Source organism: Pistacia vera, unplaced genomic scaffold (genome assembly GCF_008641045.1).
Source record: "Pistacia vera cultivar Batoury unplaced genomic scaffold, PisVer_v2 Contig169, whole genome shotgun sequence".
NCBI classification, from domain to species: Eukaryota; Viridiplantae; Streptophyta; class Magnoliopsida; order Sapindales; family Anacardiaceae; genus Pistacia; species Pistacia vera.
In genome coordinates, this window is record NW_022195779.1 from 240,872 (window position 1) to 266,078 (window position 25,207).

Below are 25,207 nucleotides of genomic sequence, written 5' to 3' on the forward strand. Positions count from 1 at the left end.
TGATCCCTCCATCCAGGGTTACATGTGCTCAAATAAGGATCATAAAACATTTGCGGTTGTCCAGGAAAACCACCTGCTGCATTCACTTGCTCAACAGGCTCCTCTTGAAGAGTTGGGCACATATCAGTTGGATGCCCTACTACCGAACAAATTCCACAAGCCTTCACTATTTGCATGTCACCTACAGCCATTTGATGAACAAGAGAAGTTAGACTCGAGATTTGTTGTTCTAGGAAAGAAATATTTACCTCATTATCATACCTAGATGGAAGGTCAAGCCTACTGCTAAACTATTGAGAATTGGCCGCCATATTTGCAATCAAGTTTCTCGCGGCCTCAGGAGTCTTATCCACCAAAGCTCCTCCATTTGCAGCATCAATCGTGCTCCTATCAGTGTATGTAAGGCCCTCATAGAAATACTGGATAAGTAGCTACTCACTAATCTGATGATGGGGGCAGCTTGCACACAATTTCTTAAAGCGTTCCCAATATTCATGTAGGGACTCTCCATTATGCTGCCTTACACCACAAATTTCTTTCCTGATGTTGGCTGCCCTTGAAGCTTGGAAATATTTCTCCAGAAATAATCTCTTCATCTCGTTCCATGTGGTTATAGTTTTGGAGGGTAGATAATAAAGCTAATCCTTAGCCGAATCCTTCAAAGAAAACGGGAAAGCTCTTAATTTAATTTGCTCCTCGATCACACCCATAGGTTTCATACTCGTGCAAACCACATGAAGCTCCTTTAGATGCTTGTGAGGATCTTCACCTGCAAGACCATGGAAAGTGGGCAAGAGATGTATTAGTCCAGATTTTAATTCAAAAGTAGTGGCAGCATCTAAAACAGGAAATGTTATGCATAAAGGTGCTTGATTCAAATCAGGGGCAGCAAGCTCTTTCAAAGTCCGAATTCTAGCCATGACGTCCTCCTCTTCTAAATCAAAATTGCTTTCCTTAGAATCTATCCGAGCTTCCTTCCTTAACCTGCGCAAAGTGCTCTCAATTTCTGGGTTGAATGTTAAATCACCAAGATGAGAGGACCTAGTCATAAAACACAGAATCTTATAAAAGGAATAAATGACAAATAATGAAAACCAACCAGAAAATTAAAAAAAAAATAAAGAATTTTCTTTTTTTTATATGTCCAGAAGCACAAAAACGCCAAAAACCCTATCAAAACATTTGAATTTGGCCTCAAGAGGGTGGGGCTTTTTCCAGTGTTGCTCAGAATTTCGTTTTCTTCGAAATGGGTACTCGCAGGACTCCTAACTCAACCAAAATTTTCCTTATGAATAGTACTACTATTCATCCAAAATAGTACTACTGTTCATAGTTTTTTTTTCTGTAAAATAAAAAAAATCACAAAAACACAAAAACAAAAAAAAAAAAAAAATCAACTAGAATCACTCCCCGGCAACGGCACCAAAATCTGGTGTGCTGTCGTAGGCAACCAAGATTAAAAACCTTCCTAACCTAACTACTAAACTGTAAATAGGGTAAGCAAGGGTCAATCCCATGAAGAGTGTCTAACCGAATTTTCGATGATGTGAATAAGGCTGGGGGGTTTTGAGTAAACAGAAAACAATCTTAGCCAAAAACAAAAACAAAAACAATTCAATTCGAAATCAATTAATATAACGAAACTTGGTCTCCGTCAACATCCACTATCGGAATCTTACAACTGATCATTGATGCAAAAGTAAATCAATTCTTACTTTGAATATTCACCGTTGGAACTATTTTCCTATCTCTCCTTAATTGTAATTAATTAGGAAACAAGCGATCTTAATTAATCTTACCATTAAACAACCCTAGACAAGCGCTAAAGATTTAATCTAATGGCAGCCTTAAGAATTAGAGAGATCGATGAAGCTAAACAACACAAACTCAAGCGGTTGTATTTAATTTAGTCGAGTGTTCCTCTTAAGATTACTAATTCCTGACGCAGCAAATTAATAACCCTAATTGCTTCACAAGTTAGAGGGATCAAACAATTACGGATTTGATATCTAACTTAGCAGTAGATTGTAACAAATAATAACCTAGTAGGCCTCCTAGCAATTAAATGAAACAATCATGAAAATAAGCATAGAAGAACATCCAATACTCAAAGCATAAAATTGAACACTGAAATAAAACGGATTAGATCTCACAGTTATTGATTCCGAGGCCTCCGTTTCCTTCGACCAAGTTATAAAAATTAGCCTCTCATGGCCATCACGAAAATTCCAAAGGAAAAGTTACAGAGAAGACCAGAGAGAGGCGTGTGTCCCCCCAAACCTAATCTGATCTCCTAAAAAAATATCCAGTTCAAGTATTTGAATTCCACTAAATCTCCTAAAAGAAATATTCTAATATCCTAAAATAACATTAATCCTAATTTGATTCTAATTAATTGAAAATAAGATAAAGTCCTAAAATAAAATAGGAAAGTGGTGATTCTAAGCTATAACTTGCGTGCCACATGTCTTCAAATCTTCCAATAATAAACTGCCCAATTGATTTGCATGACAAGGCAAAATGTTCCAGAACGTCGGCAGTGCAGGTGTGTCAACTTGAAGCCTGATTACAACCTTGATGCAGCGAGTATCTCTCCAAATTCAAAACATGAAAGTTGTATATATCTTTCTTAGTGTTCCATAGCATTTTGAATCATCTCAATCGGAGATCGGATGAAAGAGTTATGCATAGATTATGAAACAATGTCGAAACTGTCTGAATTCACTTAATTAGTTCCGTTTTGCAATTAACGCCTCCATTTGCATCCTAAATCAAAATAGAATAATAATTAGTATATTTAGGCAGCAAATAAGTATAAAAGACTAGACATTAAGGGGGGGTAAATATGACATTTTGCATTCTCGTCAGGTCTCATCAGAGAGGAAACAAGTCATGTGCCAATTTAAATTCCTTTTTCTTTATTGTATCATGCGATTTTATTTGTATTGTGTTTATTTCTTTTATCCATCTTCCTTGTTTTTTATGTATTAACTGATTTTGGGTAGTTTTTACAATTGTTCCACCATTCTTGTTTTTCAACAAGCGATTAAAGACTATATGTGAATTACACTTAAATACTAAGTTTCATAGTTCTTGTTTCTTGTTTCTTTGTTGTTGTTTCTTTATTTTCTTTTTTCCCATGTTATTCTTTACTAATGTGATTCTTTTCTAAAATTATTGATCTAAAACGAGGTTTTGGTAAACTTTTTGTCAATGCTATAAAGGCAATGTTGTCTAGTGGTTTTTTAATTCTCTTAGTCATTTATGTTTTTTTCGCTCTTTATGATTATATTCATCTATTTTGCTCATAGGATGCTTGACTGGTAGTAATGGTGGTCAGAATGAGTTATGATATGTGTATGACAACGAGGAGAACCTGGTAACATTATATTGTCCTTAGGAATTCTATTTTCTATGGATTTGCTTAAGTTTTGGACAATTTTCAAGTTCTATGTACTTAAACCTAATGAAAAGCTTAAAGCACTTGTGATAGGAAGAATTATGTCAGGATGATCAATGAAAAGTAATCATTTTAGGCATCAAGCCTTGTAACCTTACATTGTAACGCCCACATTGAGGTAAGTTATTTATGCTTTTATGCTTTTAATTCCTTGAGTTTTGCTTGTGTTAATGTGAAAGATTGAAAATTTGGGAAGTGCAGACTTCACCGCGGCAAAGGAAGTTTGTCGCCGCGGCAACGAACTCTCTGCCCAAATCGTGTTCTAGAATTTGCAGGCCTTGCCATGACAAAGAAGAAATTTCGCCGCAGTGACGTATGCTCTAGAATGCTTTGCCTAGGTGAAGAAAAAGTTTCTCTGGGGCAAAGTGCTGGCTGAAATCTTTGAGAAGATTCTAGAGAAAATTTCATTAAGGGATAAATGACCATTCTACCCCTAATTAGTTGTAAATGTGGGGAGTGAAAAGTAAGGAAATTTCATGGAGAATGCAATGAAGGTGAGGGCATTCTTGTAATTTACTAAAGGGCAAAGATGGAGTTTCTAAGAAAGTGTAAGGTCAAAATGGGAAAGTATGCATATTAATATGAGATATTAAGGGTCCAAGCATACAAACCCTATCATTCTCTACTCCCTCACACGTCACTCTCATCTTCAATTCTCTCAATTTGATTCACCAATTTTCAAGGTATTTTAGAGGACTTTTGGTTGGATTTTTGGTAGAGATTCAATCCTAAGCATCCAAAGGTAAGAATTCTTGTAAATAGATGTGAGATTAATTTTTTAAAGTGTTGAGTTCTTATAGTTTATATGCTTAGGGTTTTAGAGAAAGAGGAATTCTACCAAAGAGAAATGATCCAGTGTGGATCAATCCAAGTTCAAGGTAAGTAAATCCAACCCTAGCCCCTGATTTGAGCTATACTTAAGTAAAGAACTTTCTTATTTGTATATGCTTGAGTATTGAGAATTGATGATGAATTTGATGTTGAGTGTTGGTTATAACTCCACCATGAGAAGTAGTGTTTAGTATGAGATGAATTGGTGGAAGTTTAAAGAAAGTATGAGGAAGTTGAGATAGAATTTTGAAGTGTGAATTTTCTGTCCAGGTTTGAGGTTAATTGTAGAGACTTGTGCTCCAAATTTTGGTAGCTAGAAAAAGAGAGAGAAGTGTAGTTAATCCAGTGCTTATTTGTGCACACCACTTGTTTGATGAAATTCCAAAGTGAAGTGCATGTATGGTTATGATAGTATAATATTTTGGAATGAGTTTGTAGATGGTAGAGAAAGTAGAGAATGACATGTTTACATGCCATATTGCATCTTTGCATTTCATTAAGAACTGAGAAAGGATAAGAAGAAGAATCCATCTACATGCATATAAGCACATTAAAGTGTTAGAGTAGATGCTGTAGAGCCAATCAATTATTGTAGAATTGACTCTTTGTAATAATGTTCATTAATCAATAATAAAAGGCATTTTATTCTATATCGCGTAAATCATTATTATTGCAATATGTATTGATATATGTCCTTAGAGTAGTAGAACCGTGACGAGGGTATCAAGTGTTTCAAATCTTGATAGTGAGAACCCTATGAGCACATATGGTGGCCATTCTAGAAACGTCCGTAGCCCCAGTATTATTCTGAAGTAAGGGCACAGATAATACGGTAAGGCTATCATAGTGTTGAACGACCCTGTCNTCTACCATTCTAAGGACATATATCAATACATATTGCAATAATAATGATTTACGCGACATAGAATAAAATGCCTTTTATTGATTAATGAACATTATTACAAAGAGTCAATTCTACAATAATTGATTGGCTCTAGGGCATCTACTCTAACATCAACTAGTGTGGATTAAGTTTGTTGGCCTACCTAATCAACTAATTTTGGCTTGTTCGCCAAAGCGAAGGTTTAAAATGGGCAGGATGGGATCTCAGTCCACTAGGAAAGTCAACGGGCTTTCCCGAGTTAATAGTGAGGGCTATTGACTTGAGGAAAGTAGTGGGAACATCGTTTAATAAAAGACCATATTAAATAATAATGAACTTTATAATAACTTTTTCTTTTCTGTAATTGTAGATTCACCAAAATGAGCATTATGAACCTGCGACCGATAATCGAGAAAGAAAACAGGTTGGATGGATCCAATTTTTCAGACTGGTATCGTAATCTTCATATTATACTCAAGTTGGAAAAGAAATTGTATATCCTTGAAAATCCATAGATGGCTGAGCCTGATCCTGATGCCACTCAGGAAGTAAAGGATACTTATCAAAAGTTCCTTGATGATGCTAATGATGTTCAAATGCTTGATGTTGGCATCGATGACACCAGTGCTGCAAAAGCAGCATGAAAATATGGACGCTGCTACTATCATTCTACACCTCAAGGAGCATTTCAAAAGGAATGCTCAATATGAGAGGTATAAGGTGTCAAAAGCACTGTTTGGAAGTTGTCTGACTGAGGGAGCCCAAGTTGGTCTTCGTGTGCTCATGATTATCGAGCACATAGAGAGGCTTAAGACTCTGGGATTTGAGTTGGATGGAGAATTACAAATGAGTTTGATTCTGCAATCCTTGCCAAACTCTTGAGCACTGTTCATAACGAATTTCAATATGAACACGATGGTAAAAACCCTGTCGGAGCTTTTAAACATGCTGAGGACTGCAGAGTAGGACTTGAAGAAGTCCAAGCCTGTTTTACTGGTTGCTACCAGTAAAGGAAAGGGTAATGGTAAGGCTAAGGCTAAGGCCAAACCTAAGCCTAAGCCCAAGCCCAAGCCCAAGCCCAAAGGATAGGGTGCTCTTGGGCCTGAGAGTGGCATAGGGAAAGGTAAAGTAGTATGCTTCTATTGTGGCAAGCCTGGCCACTGGAGGAAACACTACAAGGCTTTCCTCGCAAGCAAGAAGAAGTCAGAGGCTACGACTTCAGGTATATTTATGATTGAGATTAACTTCTCTCCCATAACATCTTGGGTCATTGACACAAGATGTGATACTCATATTTGTACTGATGTGCAAGGACTAAGGCAGAGTACAATGCTCGCCAAGGGAGAGGTGGACCTACGAGTTGGAAATGAAGCACATGTGGTTGCATTGGCTGTAAGGACTTACTATTTATCTTTGCCTATGAGCTTGTTGTTGGAACTACATAATGGTTATTACGTACCTTCTATTTCTAGAAATATTATTTCAGTATCCGCTTTGGATAATATGGGGTATCATTTTGAGATATCTAATGGATTGTTGTCCTTTAGTTTGAATGGTATTCTATTTGGAATTGCAAGGTTATATAATGGATTATATGTTCTTGATTTAAACAACAAAGATATTCTCAATGTTGAAACTAAGAAAGCTAAACATAGCGATCAAAACCAGACATATCTTTGGCATTGTAGATTGGGTCATGTTAATAAGACCCGTATTGCAAAACTTCAAAGGGATGGAGTTTTGGACCCTTTTGACTTTTAGTCATTTGAGGTATGCGAATCATGCCTGGTAGGCAAGATGACCAAGTCTCCTTTCACAGGACAAGGTGAAAGAGCTACTGAACTGTTAGGCATCATCCATAGTGACGTATGTGGTCCATTAACAATTGAAGCTAGAGGTGGATATTCATACTTCATCACATTTACTGATGATTTCAGTAGATATGGTTATGTATACCTAATGAGACATAAATCTGAAGCCTTTGATAAGTTCAAAGAATTCAGGAATGAAGTATATAATATGTTGGGAAAAAGTGTTAAAGCTTTTCGGTTGAATCGAGGAGGTGAATACTTAAGCTTAGGGTTTTCTAAATACTTGAAGGAATGTGGGATAGTATCACAACTCACCCCTCTGTATACACCCAAACACAATGGAGTGTCTGAAATGAGGAATAAGACCTTACTTGATATGGTTAGGTCCATGATGAGTTTTAGTGATCTACCTGCATCATTCTGGGGTTATGCCCTAGAGACTACGGCTCACATTTTGAACTGTGTTCCATTAAAGTCTGTAGGTAAGACTCCATATGAACTATGGAGTGGGCGAAAGTCCAACTTGTCTTGTCGAAGGATTTGGGGTTGCGAAGCTTATGTTAAAAAATTGACTTCGAACAAGCTGGGCCCAAAATCCTATAAATGTATATTTATGGGGTATCCAAAGGAGACCAAAGGATACTATTTCTAGTTTTCTACCACCCAGAAGAGCACAAAATTTTTTTTACTCATTCTGGTGACTTCCTAGATAAGGAATTTTTTCTAAGAAGTACTAGTGGGAAAAAAGTAGAACTCGATGAAGTCTTATGACCACAAAATATACTAGATGAAGGACGAGATGATGTGCCACAGAAGGTGGTTGAACATCAAGAAGAGGTTACTCCACAACTTGTGGATCAAAGTGAACCACCTCATGTAGCACAGGAGCTACGTAGATATGGGAGAGTACACCATGAACCCGAGAGATACGATTATCTCATGACTCAGCATGGTAACGTACTAGTCTACTAAGACGATGAATCCAGAACCTATGAAGACGCTATATCGGATCTAGATTCTGTTAAATGGCTTGAAGCCATGAAATCTAAGATGGACTCTATATACCATAACCAAGTATGGTCTCTGGTGGAACTACCTGAAGGGGTAAAACCCATAGGGTGTAAATGGGTCTTCAAGAAGAAGACTGACATGGATGGCAAGGTGCATACTTATAAGGCACGACTGGTTGCCAAAGGTTTGAAACAAATTCATGGTATTGACTATGAAGAATCCTTTTCGCTGATTGCCATGATTAAATCCATCCGGATTATGCTTGCGATTGCTGCATATCATGACTATGAGATTTGGCAAATGGATGTCAAAACAGCTTTCCTAAACAGAAACCTTGAAGAGGATGTGTATATGACACAACCCGATGGTTTCATTCTTGATGGGCAAGCTGATAAGTTATGCAAGTTGCGGAGATCCATATATGGACTCAAGCAAGCTTCTAGGAGCTGGAACATTCATTTTGATGAAGCCGTAAAAGAATTCAGTTTTATCAAGAACGAAGATGAGCCTTGTGTTTACAAGAAAGTGAGTGGGAGCGCAGTGGCAATCCTAGTGTTGTATGTCAATGATATACTTTTGATAGGGAATGATATACCGAACTTGCAGTCGGTAAAACTTGGTTATCCAAGTGCTTCTCCATGAAGGACTTAAGGGAAGCAACCTACATCCTTGGAATAAAGATCTATCGTGATAGATCTCGTAGGTTGCTTGGCCTAAGTCAGAGCGCATATATTGACAAGGTACTAAAACGATTCAGTATTGAAGAGTTCAAGAAGGGATTTCTTCAGATGTCACATAGTGTTTATCTCTCTAAGGAATTGTGTCCTAGAACACAAGATGAGAGAGATAGGATGAAAAGGATCCCATATGCATCAGCAATTGGATCCATCATGTATGCCATGTTATGTACTCGGATTGATGTCTCATGTGTTTTGAGCACTTGCAGTAGATATCAATCGGATCCAGGTAAGCATCATTGGATGGCTGTCAAGAATATTCTTAAGTACCTGTAGAGGACTAAGGATATTTTCTTGGTTTATGGAGGGGAAGATGAGCTCACTGTAAGAGGATACAGTGATGCTAGTTTCCAAACAGACAAAGATGATTATCGATTGCAATCAGAGATTAAATATTTTGTCTCAATATAGCTGTAGTTAGGGGTGTTCAAAAGAACTGGTTGGAACCGGAATCGGAACCGGTGGGTACCCGGGGTTTGGTTTCGGTTCCTACCTAGAACCAACCGTCAACGGGTAGGTTTCGGTTCCAAATTTTTGGAACCGTTACTGTGCAGTTCCGATTCCTATAGTTATGAACTGGAATCAGAACCTGGAACCAGGAACCGAAACTTATATAAAATAAAATTAAAGATTATGGGGGTTGATAAAAACTTTTGTAGAAAAAGTAATGTGAATACATTTATATTTATATTTCGTAACATTTAAAGTAAGTTGGTTTGACTTTTGAGAATCTCCCTTTACAAAGTAATGGAGTTTGTAATTTTGAATTTATAATTGTAATTTTATTTTTGTTAACAAGTGCCAGGTGGGGGGGTATTTGTAAGTTTTTAAGGTTTTTTTTGCCATTCTAAAAACTTTTGGGGGGTCATATAATTTTATAGGGTACCCAGAACCAGAACCGGAACTGTTGTTACAAGTTTTTTGTTCTGGGTACCTAGGAACCGCAACTGTCAGTTCCAATTCTGGTTCCAAATTTCAAGGAACCGTTAGTTTTGGTTCCCTAAAAAAATGCAGTGTACCCGAAACTGAACACCCCTAGTTGTAGTGAGTTGTGAAAGCTCAAATCGGTGTATTGTAGTAAATTCTACAATTGATGGTAAGTATATCACATTATTTAATGAAGTCTTGTAGGCAGTTTGGATTAAGAAGTTCATTACTGAACTTGATATGGTTCCAAGCATTGCTGATCCAGTATAGTTCTACTACGATAACAATGGAGCCATTGTTGTGGTTGAGGAATCATGGTCTCACCAGTAATCCAAACAAATACTTAGTTGATTCAATCTGATCTAAGAGATCGATCAAAAAGGGAATGTGCAGATTTGTAGAATACCTACTAACTCACTATTGAAGTTTCTATTGTAGCAGAAGCATGATGAGCACTTCGGTCATTCAATGTTGAGTGCATGAATGATTGGCTATAGTACAAGTGGGAGATTGTTAAAGTAGGTGCCCTAGAGCCAATCAATTATTGTAGAATTTACTCTTTGTAATAATGTTCATTGATTAATAAAAGGCATTTTATACTATATCGCGTAAATCATCATTGAATGTATTAATATATGTCCTTAGAATGGTAGAATCGTGATAAGGGTATCAAGTGTTTCAAATCTTGATAGTGAGAACCCTATGAGCACATATGGTGGCCATTCTAGAAACGTCTGTAGCCTCAGCATTGTTCTGAAGTAAGGACACAGATAATACGGTAAGACTATCATAGTGTTGAACAACCCTGTCAAAAAGGCAGTGACTGATCTCATTTGTCAAGGTTGTTTGGTGACAACCTGGTGCAACACATGGGTGCTTGCTATAGGCAAGTTCACTGGACTGACCCACCAGAGGATTCCATATGGATGGTAACCCCAGTGTCTATGGAACAAATCCTCTAACGAATGGTGGTGCACATGACCCTTAGACCTGAGATCACCGGAGCGTCTTGTGCACCGATTGGTGTAGTTTGACACTAGCCTAACGCATTTCTATTCAGAACTGTCAATACGGTGGTGATTGGCTGCATCAAGGAGTGTATCAAGACTATGGTGGATGGACAGAGGATTCATCACTCCCGAGGATGGAAGAAGTTATCTCACTGCGCAATTTAGCAAATGGCAATGACACTAAACCTGTGGCCACAATGGGATTGAGTTGTTGCTCTATCCAGTTTATAATACAGGTCATTGGTCTAGTAACTGAATACATAATATCGAGAGTAACCAAGGTTGACACTATTTCTATGCCCCGGTCTCATTGAGATAACGAATAATGAAAGGATCGGATTGTACGGTAACCATATCGTTGACAGGTAGCTGCTTCGCTAAATCCGAATCTATCGGGTGTCCATGATGCCTTGCTAGGGGCCAATCTTGGTCTGTGTGTAGTGAGACGATTAATTGGTGTTAATCACAGTACTACATACTACCGGTATGATAAGGAGCCTACGGGTCACACACATAGAAGATAATTTAAGAACCAGTTTATAAGAAGGGCGTTTTCGTCTTTTTAGGCGAAAGAGTATTTTGGTAATTTCATAATGCAATTAAATTTGCTGAGGTCGTAGCCTTTATTTAATTTGATATTAAAATTAAATAAGTGAGATTACGTTTAAATATGTGTTTACATATATTTAAACAAATTATCATTATTGTTAAATGTTAATATATTATATATATTAACTGAATTTAATTGAAATAATAATAATTAAAATAAAATATCTTAAAGGGGCTGTTTGGATACAAAGAGTTGTTTGGGTTGGTGCCCAAGCCCATTCCATGATGGAATCTATGTAAGTGCAACACTTTGTGAAATAAAAGAGAGAATTCATTTTTCATTCAAAAGAAAAACTGCAGTCCCTTTTCTCCTCTTCCCACGCCAAATTTATTTTTGCTTGAAATCAAATTTTATTTGATTGCTTCATGGTTCTTAAAGGCTAAAGAGGATCTAGCAAATCCATCTCTAGTTCCTTGGGGTTATCTTCGTGTGGACTATATTGGTTCGATCCTACACTTGGGTTGGTAGCAAAATCCGTTCAAAGACAAACTTGGAGGAGCCTCCAAACGTGCGTATGATTTCTAAATTTTAAACTGATTTTTCTGCAGATTCTATTATAACATATAAACTGTAATTTTTGTGCCCTGATCTTGGTTCTAAGGAACGATCTATCATGTAAATTAGTTTTGTTTTCTGCTGCCATAGATGATCGTTTCCTAACATATTTTAGCCCTTGTACATGCCACCCTCACCCTTTTTCTCTTAATTTTCTTCACCAAATTTCCAAGGGAACTCATAGGATTTGGCTTGGATTTTTATAGATTTTCAATCCTAAAGCATCCAAAGGTTCTAGCACAAGGAGTATGATTAAACTTTAAAGTTTTAAATTCTTATGGTTTTTATATGATCCAGGTCCAAGAGGAAGAGCCTTTTAGCAAAAGGAGGTGATATCACACATTCAAGGTAAGTAAACCCAAATTTAGCCTTGATTTGAGCAAGAGTTGTGTAGAATGATTATTGCATGTTTTTACGTGATTGTATGAGAGAATTGTTGGCTGTTTTTTATGTTTAATGATGCATAATTTCCAACCATGAGAAGTAGTGTATGAGTATGTGATGAATTGGTGGAATTATGGAAGAATTAGTGATGCAATTTTGGAGTGTTGAGAATTGTTGAAAACGGCCAGGTTTGATGCTATAGTTAGTGAGTTTTTAGCTCAAATTTTGGTAGATTTAGAGAGATGTGGAAATGTAGCCAACATGGTAGTTGCATGTGAATATAAAGTGTTTGATGAAAATCCAAAGAGAAAATGCATGCATGAGTTGGCTAAACCCTATTGAAGAAGGGGTTAGAGAAAGGCAAGAATTGAAGTAGAAAAATTATGTTGGGCTTAACCAAGTGTAAATGTTAGTATTCAATTCTTGCCTTTCTTTGGTGACCATTATTCTCATTCTCCCATATGGGCTGCTTGCCTGGTCGCCTCCCAAGATTAGCTTGTTTTGGGCTTCACGCTCATGAGCAGAATGTGCCCTTTTTCATCGAGGATGACAGTCGCTCCTTGCCTCTGACAAACCAGATTGGCTACCAGTTGACATATTTTGCTTGTTGGGAGTTGGCTTAGTAAAGTGTGGCTAGTCGAGGTTCTGGTTGGCCTGCTGCTATTTCCTCAACTTTGCCCCATTCTGTTGCACAACTTGCACAACCAGCGACCTTATCATGTCCATCAACTGGCCATTTTCTGGGTTAGAGGTCCCTGCCCCCAATTTATTGGCGACCTACTGTGTGGTGGTACTGGTGGTGGATAGCCAAGAGCGGCGATCTGACTCATTTCCTGGTGGGTGGTGTCCACGTTATCGTGGTTTCTGGTGGTTGCCTTGGATCTCGTATGAACCATGGAGGATTTTAGGTGAGTAATTGTTCATTGAAATCGTCTATCCTTGCTGGGAATAGGAGAGCTAGTTGGGGGCCCTCATTCTAGCGCCAAAATGTTGATACAAAAATTCGTACCAACTAGGGAGGTCTGATTGACCTTGGTGGAATTGGAGCAGATGACAGGGGTGAGCGGTTCCGGGTACCTTGCACTTTTCCGGGGAACCGGAACCGGAACCGCATAGTACAGGTTCCCAAAAAAAGGAACCGGAACCGCACAGTACAGGTTCTTCAATTCAAGGAACCGGAACCTAAAATGCAGGTTCCGGTTCCTTTCCAGGGTACCCTGTAAAAAATCAATTACCCCCCTATTAGTTTAAAAAATAACAAAAACACCTTATAAGTTTACAAATACACCCCTAACAAATTTTCGTTATTCATTCATTTGTGTCCAATGTAACTCATAACCTGTAATCTCTAAGCAACTAAGACCCGTATTGCAAAACTTCAAAGATGGTTTTGGACCCTTTTGACTTTTAGTCTTTTAGTATGCGAATCATGCTGGTAGGCAAGATGACCATCTCCTTTCACAGGACAAGGTGAAAGAGCTACTGAACTGTTAGGCATCATCCATATTGACGTATTTGGTCCATTAACAATTGAAGCTAGAGGTGGATATCATACTTCATCACATTTACTGATGTACAGTAGATATGTGTATTTAACCTAATGAACATAAATCTGAAGCCTTTATAAGTTCAAAGAATTCAGGAATGAAGTTATATATGTTGGGAAAAAGTGTTAAAGCTTTTCGTTGAATCGAGGAGGTGAATACTTAAGCTTAGGGTTTTCTAAATACTTGAAGGAATGTGGGATAGTATCACAACTCACCCCTCTGTATACACCCAAACACAATGGAGTGTCTGAATAGGAATAAGACCTTACTTGATATGGTTAGTCCATGATGAGTTTTAGTGATCTACCTGCATCATTCTGGGGTTATGCCCTAGAGACTACGGCTCACATTTTGAACTGTGTTCCATTAAAGTCTGTAGGTAAGACTCCATATGAACTATGGAGTGGGCGAAAGTCCAACTTGTCTTGTCGAAGGATTTGGGTTGCGAGCTTATGTTAAAAATTGACTTCGAACAAGCTGGGCCCAAAATCCTATAATTTAGTATGGGTATCCAAAGGAACCAAAGGATACTATTTCTAGTTTTCCCACACCAGAAAGCACAAAATTTTTTTTACTCTATTCTGGTGACTTCCTGATAAGGATTTTTTCTAAGAAGTACTAGTGGGAAAAAGTAGAACTCGATGAAGTCTTATGACCACAAAATAAACTAGATGAAGGACGAGATGATGTGCCACAAGGTGGTTAACATCAAGAAGAGGTTACTCCACAACTTGTGGATCAAAGTGAACCACCTCTGTAGCACAGGAGCTACGTATTATGGAGAGTACACCATGAACCCAGAGATACGATTATCTCATGACTCAGCATGGTAACGTACTAGTCTACTAGACGATGAATCCAGAACCTATGAAGACCTATATCGATCTAGATTCTGTTAAATGGCTTGAAGCCATGAAATCTAAGATGGACTCTATATACCATAACCATATGGTCTCTGGTGGAACTACCTGAAGGGTTAAAACCCATATGTAAATGGGTCTTCAGAAGAAACTGACATGGATGGCAAGGTGCATACTTATAAGGCCGACTGGTTGCCAAAGGTTTGAAACAAATTCATGGTATTGACTATGAAGAATCCTTTTCGCTGATTGCCATGATTAAATCCATCCGGATTAGCTTGCGATTGCTGCATATCATGACTATGAGATTTGGCAAATGGATGTCAAACAGCTTTCCTAAACAGAAACCTTGAAGAGGATGTGTATATTGACACAACCCGATGTTTCATTCTTGATGGGCAAGCTGATAAGTTATGCAGTTGCGGAATCCATATATGGACTCAAGCAAGCTTCTAGGAGCTGGAACATTCATTTTGATGAAGCCGTAAAAGAATTCAGTTTTATCAAGAACGAAGATGAGCCTTGTGTTTACAAGAAAGTGATGGGAGCGCAGTGGCAATCCTATTGTTGTATGTCATGTATACTTTTGATAGGGAATGATATACCGAACTTGCAGTCGTAAAACTTGGTTATCCAGTGCTTCCCCATGAGGACTTAAGGGAAGCAACCTACATCCTTGGAATAAATACTATCGTGATAGATCTCGTAGTTGCTTGGCCTAAGTCGAGCGCATAATTGACAAGGTACTAAAACGATTCAGTATTGAAGAGTTCAAGAAGGATTTCTTCAGATGTCACATAGTGTTTATCTCTCTAAGGAATTGTGTCCTAGAACACAGATGAGAGATAGGATGAAAGGATCCCATATGCATCAGCAATTGGATCCATCATTATGCCATGTTATGTACTCGATTGATGTCTCATGTGTTTTGAGCACTTGCAGTAATATCAATCGATCCAGGTAGCATCATTGGATGGCTGTCAAGAATATTCTTAATACCTGTAGAGGACTAAGGATATTTTCTTGGTTTATGGAGGGGAAATAGCTCACTGTAAGAGGATACAGTGATGCTAGTTTCCAAACAGACAAGATGATTATCGATTGCAATCAGAGATTAAATATTTGTCTCAATATAGCTGTATTAGGGGTGTTCAAAAGAACTGGTTGGAACCGGAATCGAAACCGGTGGGTACCCGGGTTTGGTTTCGGTTCCTACCTAGAACCAACCGTCAACGGGTAGGTTTCGGTTCCAAATTTTTGGAACCGTTACTGTGCAGTTCCGATTCCTATTATTAGAACTGAATCAGCCTGGAACCAGGAACCGAACTTATATAAAATAAATTAAGATTATGGGGGTTGATAAAACTTTTGTAGAAAAGTAATGTGAATACATTTATATTTATATTTCGTAACATTTAAAGTAAGTTGGTTTGACTTTTGAGATCTCCCTTTACAAAGTAATGGAGTTTGTAATTTTGAATTTATAATTGTAATTTTATTTTTGTTAACAAGTGCCAGTGGGGGGGTATTTGTAAGTTTTTAAGGTTTTTTTTTGCCATTCTAAAAACTTTTGGGGGGTCATATAATTTAATAGGGTACCCAGAACCAGAACCGGAACTGTTGTTACAAGTTTTTTGTTCTGGGTACCTAGGAACCGCAACTGTCATGTTCCAATTCTGGTTCCAAATTTCAAGGAACCGTTAGTTTTGGTTCCCTAAAAAAATGCAGTGTACCCGAAACTGAACACCCCTAGTTGTAGTGAGTTGTGAAAGCTCAAATCGGTGTATGTATAAATTCTACAATTGATGGTAAGTATATCACATTATTTAATGAAGTCTTGTAGGCAGTTTGGATTAAGAAGTTCATTACTGAACTTGATATGGTTCCAAGCATTGGATCCAGTATATTTCTACTACGATAACAATGGAGCCATTGTTGTGGTTGAGGAATCATGGTCTCACCAGTAATCCAAACAAATACTTAGTTGATTCAATCTGATCTAAGAGATCGATCAAAAAGGGAATGTGCAGATTTGTAGAATACCTACTAACTCACTATTGAAGTTTTCTATTGTAGCAGAAGCATGATGAGCACTTCGGTCATTCAATGTTAGTGCATGAATGATTGGCTATAGTACAAGTGGGAGATTGTTAAAGTAGGTGCCCTAGAGCCAATCAATTATTTAGAATTTACTCTTTGTAATAATGTTCATTGATTAATAAAGGCATTTTATACTATCGCGTAAATCATCATTGAATGTATTAATATGTCCTAGAATGGTAGAATCGTGATAGGGTATCAAGTGTTTCAAATCTGATAGTGAGAACCCTATGAGCACATATGGTGGCCATTCTAGAAACGTCTGTAGCCTCAGCATTGTTCTGAAAGGACACAGATAATACGGTAAGACTATCATAGTGTTGACACCCTGTCAAAGGGCAGTGACTGATCTCATTTGTCAAGGTTGTTTGGTGACACCCTGGTGCAACACATGGGTTGCTTGCTATAGGCAAGTTCACTGGACTGACCCCCCGAGGATTCCATATGGATGGTAACCCCAGTGTCTATGGAACAAATCCTCTAACGAATGGTGGTGCACATGACCCTTAGACCTGAGATCACCGGAGCGTCTTGTGCACCGATTGTGTAGTTTGACACTAGCCTAACGCATTTCTATTCAGAACTGTCAATACGTGTGGATTGGCTGCATCAAGGAGTGTATCAAGACTATGGTGGATGGACAGAGGATTCATCACTCCCGAGGATGAAGAAGTTATCTCACTGCCAATTTAGCAAATGGCAATGACACTAAACCTGTGGCCACAATGGGATTGAGTTGTTGCTCTATCCAGTATAATACAGTCATTGGTCTAGTAACTGAATACATATATCGAGAGTAACCAAGGTTGCCACTATTTCTATGCCCCGGTCTCATTGAGATAACGAATAATGAAAGGATCGATTGTACGGTAACCATATCGTTGACAGGTAGCTGCTTCGCTAAATCCATCTATCGGGTGTCCATGAATGATGTTAGCATCGATGACACCAATGCTGCAAAAGCAGCATGAGAATATGGACGCTGCTTCCATTATTCTACACCTCAAGGAGCTTTTCGAAGGAAATGCTTGAAATGAGAGGTACAAGGTGTCGAAAGCATTGTTTGGGAGTTGTTTAACTAAGGAAGCCCAAGTTGGTCCTCATGTGCTCAAGTGATCGAGCACATAGAGAGACTTAAGACTTTGGGATTTGAGTTAGATGCAGAATTACAAATGGATTTGATTCTGCAATCCTTGCCTGACTCTTATGCACCGTTCATAATGAATTTCAATATGAACAGATGGTGAAAACCCTGTCAAAACTTTTGAACATGCTGAGGACTGTAGAGCAAGACTTGAAGAAGTCTAAGCCTATTTTACTGGTTGCTGCCAGTAAAGGAAAGGGTAATGGCAAGGCTAAAGCTAAGGCCAAACCCAAGCCCAAGCCCAAAGGACATGTTGCTTTTGGGCCTTAGAGTGGCATAGGGAAGGGCAAAGTAGTCTGCTTCTTTTGTGGCAAGCCTGGCCACTGGAGGAAACACTACAAGGCTTTCCTCGCAAGCAAGAAGAAGTCAAATGCTACGACTTTAGGTATATTTATGATTGAGATTAACTTTTCTCCCTCAACATCTTGGTTCATTAACACAAGATGTGATACTCACATTTGTACTGATTGTGCTGATGTGCAATGACTAAGGCAGAGTAGAGTGCTCGCCAAGGGAGAGGTGGACTACGAGTTGGAAATGGAGCACATGTGGCTGCATTGGCTGTAGGGACTTACTGTTTATGTTTGCCTACGGGCTTATTGTTGGAACTACATAACTGTTATCACGTACCTTCTATTTCTAGAAATATTATTTCAGTACCCGCTTTGGATAATATAGGGTATCATTTTGAGATATCTAATGGATTGTTGTCCTTTAGTTTGAATGGTATTCTATTTGGAATTGCAAGGTTATATAATGGATTATATGTTCTTGACTTAAACAATAAAGATATTCTCAACGTTGAAACCAAGAAAGCTAAACATAGCAATCAAAACCAAACATATCTCTAGCACTGTAGATTGTGCCATGTTTAGGGGTAAGCGGTTCCGGGTACCTTGCATTTTCCAGGGGAACCAGAATCGGAACCGCACAGTGCAGGTTCCCAAAAAAATGAACCGGAACTAGAACTGCACAATGCAAGTTCTTAAATTCAAGGAGTCGGAACCTAAAATGCAGGTTCCGATTCCTTTCCTGGGTACCCTGTAAAAAAATTAATCACCCCCTATTAGTTTAAAAAATGACAAAAATACCTTAAAAGTTTACAAATACACCCCTAACAAATTTTGATTACTCATTCATTTGTGTCCAATGTAACTCGTAATCTCTAGGCAACAATTGAATTCAATCAATTCATCACAATTAACATAAAAATCATCAATCAAAACCAAAACACAAACAATTATTCATCACAATTTACATCAAATAACTTTACCAAAATCATTCAAACAAACAACAATATAGAAAGTTAGAAACTGTAACCAACTTTTTTTTATTCTCCCACTAATTTCAATCACTACAATTATAAAACTACAAAACAACCCAAAAAGCATAACATGAGTACATGACTCATGAGAATAAATCCTATATCTAAGTTTGCAACTGCCGCAAATTGCACTTAAATTAAATTACAAAACAAAAAGGACAACTACAGAAAGAGTAATTAACAATTTCATTTCTCGATTTCACTAATTGCATCAAAGGGTACAACAGAAACTAACACTTCCTGGCAAAAGTGTAAGTTACTTATAAAATAAACAAGAAAAAAATCTTCTTCTTCTTCTTCTTCTTCTTCTTCTTTTTAATTTGAAGCTATAGAAAGAGTAATTTCCTTTTTGGGTTTCACTAACTGGACCATTAATTACAGCTCTAGAAATTACAAGAAAAAGAAAATTAAAAAAAAAAAAATTACAGCTCTAGAAATAGTAATTTACCATTAATTGTGTTTCTGGGTTTTACTAACAGTACAAAATGGTAGAGTAAAAGCTAAAACTTCCCAGGAAAAAGTGTACGTTTTCTCATGAACCAAACAAAAAAGAAGAAAAAGGACCAAACAAATTGTAGCAGCTTGCAACTCCCGTAAATTGCAGCAGCAGCTTGCAACTGCTACAATTTGCAACAGCAGCTTGCAACTGCTGCTCTGCTGCAATTTGTCACAACACCTTGCAACTGCTGCTCTATTGCAATTTGCAGTAGTAGCTTGCACCTGCTACAATTTGCAATGTTAGCTTGCAACTGTTGCTCTGCTGCAATTTGTCACAGCAGCTTGCAACTGCTGCTCTGCCACAATTTATAGCAATCAATCATACATAGCATTCAATCATACATAGCATTCAATCAAACATAGCACTCAATCATACATAGCATTGTGCTTAGTTTCATATCACGCACCTTCAATCTAAGTGATATGTCGCAGAGAATCAACACTTGAAGTTCCAGAAAAGTAGAAAACACAGGAGAAGAAGACGACAAAGAGAATGGAGAAGAACTAGAGAAGTAGACAACACAGGAGAAGAAGACGGCAGAGAGAATGGAGAAGAACCAGAGAAGTAGACAACACAGGAGAAGAAGACGGCAGAGAGAATGGAGAAGAAGAGAATAAAGAGATATTGGGAATTTGTCAATTTGAGATACCCTAATCGAATTGGGTATTTTGCTTTGTTTGTAAATGTAAAATTACAAAGATACCCCACCATTTATACCAACATTCTAGGGGTCTATTTGTCTACTTGATAAATTAATAAATTATTAATGTTTATAAATTTATTAATTTAATGTTATAATTGGGTATTTATAATATACTAAATTTAATGTAGTAAATTTAATATTATCAATTAGTAATGTTTATAATGTAATATAGTAATGTTATAATTAATTAAGTAATTATTAAATTATAATGTAATTTTATAATTATTTAAGTAGTTATTAACAATAATGTAATGTTATAATCAATTAAATTTCTAATAATTTAATTAATTACTTATGTTTAATGTTTATACTGTAATATTATAATTAATTAAATTTTTAATCATTTAATTAAGTATTGTAATATTGTTTATAATAGAATGCTATAATTAATGTAAACCCTGCGTTATTATTTCGATGCCCTAAGGTATGAAATTTACCTTTTCAAGTAATTTTCTTTTTTGAATGGAAGGGTAAAATGGTCAATTTACATGTATTTCGAGATGTGGCCATTATAAAGTGTAAAGGGTGATGTCATTGAAGAGAAATGAGGTAGAATGGTCATAAAGTTGACTGGTAAGGTTAAATGGCATAAACGGTAACCAAAGGTATAATGGTCTTTTCATACAAAACCATATGATTAAGTGTCCATAAAAGTGCACCAAGGGTAAATTAGTCATTCACCTAATGGGATTGCTTAATGGTTAAGTGTTTTAAAGAAGTCAAATGGCATTAAATGAGTGCTTATCTTTATGTTGTGGCAGAAATGACCAAAACGCCCTTATATGAAAAATTTATGCCAATGACCCTTATACCTAACTTTTATTGACCAATCACATTAGCAACAATTGAATAAATATTACAAGGTTAAAGAGAGAGTAGTCGGCCTTGTACACCCCAAACATATCATCTTCTCTTTTCATCTCTCAAATCCACCATAAAAGCCAACTAATCCAAGCTTTTTCTCAAATTCTTAGATTTCAAGTTGATTTTCAAGGAGATCGCCATCCCCCTTAAGAACTTCAATTTCAGGGTAAAGGTGAGTTTCAAAACCCTAGTTTTCTGAATTTTTTAGTTAAAGAGAAATTTATAAGTGGTTATGTTTGTAAGGTGAAAGGAACTTTGGAGCCAAGGAGGAGTACCTTTGTGCTTTGAATACAAGGTAAGGAAAATATCTCCCTTATGACTACAATTGATACACCTAGGTTTTATGAAACTTACATTATTTATGTTAATATGGTGTATGCTATGTTTTGTTATGGATTGTTTAAATGGGTGTGTTTGATTGGTGTATGGTGTATATGGAGGATGATTATGCCAATTAAGAGATTTGTAGTTGACGATGTTTTGGCACTTTTTGGTTCTGTAAAAAGGAGGGTTTTATGGCCTTTTATACCTATATGACATGGCAATGATGTGAATGTGCAAATGAAGGTGACATGGTTAAAATGAATAGAATTCGGATTTGGCTTTTTAGGACTTATACTGTACGGCTTCACTTAATCGGTCATAACTGAGTTATAGAACCATTGAGTTGATTCTTGAAGTTTTAAAAAGTGGAGAATATACCTAAACTTTTATGTTTTAGCCAAAATCAATTCGAATTGGAAGATAAGGAAATTGCTTGAAAATTGACAACAATAATGGCATCCACCTTCTTCATGGAAATCCCATTTGTTTCTAATTCTAATAAACCCCTGAATAATCTACTACACTGAAATTCCTTGTATTGTATCAAAAATTGAATGAATTAAGTTAAGATTTTTAGAGAGAAATATATGATTGGCATGGAGATGTTAGTCCATATGTTTGCATTCATTGGAATGCATATAGCTTATTTAGTTGTTTTATGAAAAATTTATGAAATGTTAAGAATAATTTCATGAGTCTCTTGAGTATAAACCAAGATCAGAGGAATTGTTCTTATGGAAACCATGAGTCCTTTGAGGTGACGCCAAGAACAAGGTAATGGTCATGAATCCGATCGGATAACAAAGACTAATGAACCATTAAGTATAAAGACAAAAGAAATAACATGCCATGTACATGAATATTTCATAAGTCATATGTTCTAGTTTTATTATGTATGGTTATTTATGACTTATTTTTTGAGAAAGTCCAAAGTGTATGATATGTTTTATGAACTTGTATGTCAAAGAATGAAGGTTATGTTTTGTAGGTAGGGAATTCCTAAGTAATATACTTGTATAATAAACCTTAATAGTTTTTTTAATGGCCATATTCCTTACTGACCGTTAGCGCTCACCCCACGAAATGTTTTAAAATGTTTTGCAGGTAAGGATTAAGGCATGAAGCTGGGAGAGATTCCGAGGGACGCTATGGACATGAAGGAGTTTTAATGATGACCATTGATAGTTTTGCTTATATTATTTATGAATGTAATTATGCTCATATTTCTAATGTTAAATATGTCCATGTTCTATAATGGAGTAAATAGTTTTTATAATAAAGAAATCAAATTACTAGTAAATTTTGTAAAAGTATATATGTTTCGTAAGTATACTATGATTTTATATTTACTCCAAGAAAGGAACTATATTTCTTTTTTGACTTATACAATGAACTTATTATAGTTTAGAAATTGAATTAATACATAAATATGTTTATAACTCACAATTTATTCTTTAAATAGGATTTTAAAATAAACTTCTTTTCTAGGCATGCGTTCTTTAGGTTCTCAATGGCCAAGGGATACTTAGGAATACCCCGCCAGGGAGGGGTTTTACAATAATTAAGTAATTATACTATAATTTATAATGTATGTTATATTAATAAAACTCTAATCATTATTAAGATTTGTGTAAATTATAAATTACTATGTTTATATATAATATCATAATCAATAAGTAATCATTTATTATATATAATTTTATATTAATTTAAACTACTAAATGTAATATTAAATGAATTAAGTAATCATACTATAAATCTATAATTTAATATTATAATTAATTAATTTCTAATCTTTTAATAATATACTAATGTTTATAATAGAATGTTATATTGATTAAGTAATCTACTATAAATATTATAAGGTATGTTATAAATTAATTAATTTTTAATCATTTAATTAAGTTAGGAATATGTAGTAAATTACTAATGTTTATAATGTAATGTTATAATTCATAACTAATTATGTAGTCATTTAATATGTAAGCTATAATTAATTAGTGATCATAATATATGTTAATATAATAATGTCTAATTTAATTAAGTTAATTTATTAACTATAAATAAATGCTAATTAATTAAATTTTTTTATCTTTAATTAAGTAATCATTACTTTAAAATATTACATTAAATTTTATATAAATGTCATAACAATTAAATAATCATCTATTATGTATGTTATAACAATATGTAATCATACTATAATCTTTAATATATATTAAATTATTATTATTTATACTATAAATGTTATAATTAATAATGATTCATTAACTTACAATATAATGTTACAATTAATTAAGTAATCATACTATAATTTTAATGTAATGTATAATTATTAAATTTGTCATAATCATTTAATTAAGTATTGTGCTAATGTTTTGTAGTAATTAGTAATTACTAATGTTTATAATATCCTGTCATATGATTAAATTTCTTTAATTATGTAATGTTATAATTAATATGAGATCATACTAATGGTAGGTTAATATGTTATAGTAATTAAGTAATCAGACTATATATCTTTAATGTAATATTATAATTAATTAAATTTTTACATCATTTAATTAAATAATGTATTAATGTAGTAAAATACTAACGTTGATAATGTATGTTAATAAATTTATAACTAATTAATATCATTTAACTATATAATACTATAATTATTAAGTGACATAATATAATGTAATGTAATAATGTTATATTTAAATTTAGTAATTATTTAACCTATGTAATGTTAATTAATTAATTTCTAATCATTTGTTATAATGTAATGTTATAATTAATGTTTATAATATAATGTTAAATCAATTAAATAATCATCTAATTATTAGTGTTATAATTAATGAGTATCATACTATAAGAACAGTTACAATGATTAAGTAATCATACTTAAATATCTTTAATATAATATTATAATTATTTTGTTATAATAATGTTATAATAATAATAATATTTAATATAAGTAATGTTACAATTAATTATTATATATTAAATTATAATGTAATGTTGTAATTAATTAAATTTCTAATCATTAATTAAGTATTTGCATGTAGTCATGTTTATATAGTAATTTGTAATTACCAATATTTATAATATATGTCATAATCAATTAAATAATCATTTATTATGTATGTTTATATTATGTAATCTACTATAATGTATATGTTATAGTGAATTAAGCAATCATACTATAAAATTTTATGTAATATTATAATCAATTAATTTTTAATCATTCAATTAAGTTGTACTAATGTTTATAATGAATGTTATAATTGAGTAAGTAATTATACTATAAATCTATAATGTAATGCTAATTAATTAAATTTCTAATTATTTAATTAATAATTAAATGTTATAACTGATAATTCAATTAATTAAGTAGTAATCAATTAATGTAATGCTATAATTAATTATATTTAAATCATTAAGTATGTATAAATTATAATTAATTAAGTAATCATTTAACTATACTGTACTGTTATAATCTGTTACATATGATATTTAACTAGTAATTAAATTTATTAATGTTTATCAATTTATCATATATAATTAATTAATTGCTAATTTACTATAGATATACTTAGAACTTGATAATTGAAGTAAATAACTAAATATATTATTAT

At 34.9% G+C, this 25,207-nt stretch overlaps 1 non-coding gene across 1 annotated transcript; it reads left to right on the forward strand.

Annotated features, from left to right (window-relative positions):
• The first annotated feature begins 441 nt into the window (after positions 1 to 441).
• LOC116125701 lies at positions 442 to 548 on the forward strand. Its single transcript, XR_004127370.1, has one exon. It is a non-coding gene; the product is annotated as a small nucleolar RNA R71 (small nucleolar RNA).
• Positions 549 to 25,207: the final 24,659 nt, after the last annotated feature.